Here is a 2,203-nt window from a genome sequence, read left to right on the forward strand (position 1 = left end):
CAACACTGAGGGTTGCAATCCGTTGCCGGACACGGAAAAAGACAAAAGACCAAAAAAAAAATAAAAAATAAAAAAATAAAAAAAATAAAATAAAATAAAAATCTACTATATCTATAATAAAATGCATCCATTTTTAGTGTCTATTTCTCTGGGGTTTTAGAAGTATATACACTTGTCCACAGCCAAGATGTGGAATGTTCTCATCAGTCCAAAAACCTTCTCACGTACGTTTTTGTAGTTGTTCCCTAACCCTTCAACCACCACCTCAGGCAGCCCCTGGTCTGATTTCTATTATTATCGAATGGTTTTCCCTGTTACAGATATTCTTCTAAATATGCAGTATAAATTCTTTTTTTGTCTGGCTCCTTTCACTCAACCTAATGTTTTTGAGATTCATCGTCATGATTGTATCAGTAATTTGTTCCTTTTTTGTTGCTGAGTAGTATTTTGTTGTACAGATATGCCACGATTTGTTTTTCCATTCACATGTTTATAGAATAAGGGATGTTTCCATTTTTCAGCTATTATAAGTAAAGCTGTTATGAACATTTGTGTAGAAGTCTTTTTATGGACATTTGTTTACATTTCTTTTGGGAGTGGAATTACTGGGTAATGTGATAAGTGTATGTCTTTAATTTATGAGAAACTGCTGATAAATTAAGTTTGGCCTAAAAGCTTCTTCAGACATAGTGAACTGTAACCTAATTTGATGTGTAAACAGACTGTCACTTACGCTTGTAACCTAAATTCACGTGTAAACAGACCATAACCTACTCTTATAACAAGTAGTCAAGTCTCAGCCAATTACAGGCAGCCAACTGTGAAAGTCATGTTCAATTAAGGCAAACGCCCAGCTGTGACCAATCCAGCTGTTTCTGTACCTCACTCCTGTTTTCTGTACGTCACTTTCCTTTTTCTGTCTATAATTTTTAGCCAACCATGCCACAGCCCCAGAGTCATTGGAACCCATTCTGGTTCTGGCAGCTGCCTGATTTGTGAATCGTTTTTGCTCAGTTAAACTCTATTAAATTTAATTCATCTAAAGTTTTACTTTTTAACAGTGCCTAGTCGAGAAGATGTCAGATGTTCCCAACACAAAGAGGTGACAAACACTTGAGGTGATCAATATACTAAGAGCCCTGAAATGATCATTGCACACAGTATGAATGTACCCAAATATCATATTGTACTCCATAAATATATATAATTATCATATGTCAATTAAGAAAAATAAAATTTTTAAAAAGGAATAGAGAGTAGAATAGAGGTTACCAGAGGCAGGGCAGGGGATGGAGAAAGGTTGGTAGACTGGGACAAAATGACAAAGTTACAATTAGATAGGAAGAGTAAGTTCTGGTGCTCTAGGGTGACAATAGCTAATAATATTGTATTGTATATTTCAAAATAGCCAGAAAAGAGGATCTTGAGTGTTAGAACCACAAAGAAATGATACATGTTTAAGTGATAGATATGCTAACTGTCCTGATTGGATCATTACACAATATGTGCATGTACTGAAACAACGTACTGTACCCCATAAACGTGTACAATGAAAAATAATCATATGAGAGGAAATATGGCAAAAGTTATTGTAATATAAGGAGGCAAATAAAGAGTATATAGTCCAAAAGTATAAGAAAAAAGTATTATAAAGATATTTCTGGCACTTAAGAAAAAATGTTTTTCTGAATTTGGTGATGATTGTGGTACTTGTTGGCTTTTAAAAATTTGTAATTGTGGGGCTGGCCAGTTAGCTCAGTTGGTTAGAGCTCGGCCTATAACCCCAAGGTTGGAACCTGTACCGGCCAGCTGCAAAAAACAAAAAAAGATTATAATTGTGATTTTTCTCATCCTAAATAAATATTCACTTTTGTACTTTTGAAAAAAAAAACTGCCAAACTATTTTCCCAACATGGTTGTACCATTTTACATCCCACCAGCAGGGTATGAGAGTTCCAGTCGCCTCAAATCCTAGTCGACACTTGGTATTGCCTCCCTTTCTAATTTTAGCCATTTAGTGGGTGTATAGTAATATCTCATCAGGGTTTTAATTTACATTTTTCTGACAACTAAAGGCATTGAGCATCTTTTCATATGCTTTCATGTGACCATTAATATATTTCCTTTTGTAAAATATCTGTTCAGATCTTTTGTCTACTTTTAAAATTGTTTTCTGGGCTGGCCCGTGGCTCACTTGGGAGAG

The sequence above is a fragment of the Galeopterus variegatus genome, unplaced genomic scaffold (genome assembly GCF_000696425.1).
Source record: "Galeopterus variegatus unplaced genomic scaffold, G_variegatus-3.0.2 Scaffold4525, whole genome shotgun sequence".
NCBI classification, from domain to species: Eukaryota; Metazoa; Chordata; class Mammalia; order Dermoptera; family Cynocephalidae; genus Galeopterus; species Galeopterus variegatus.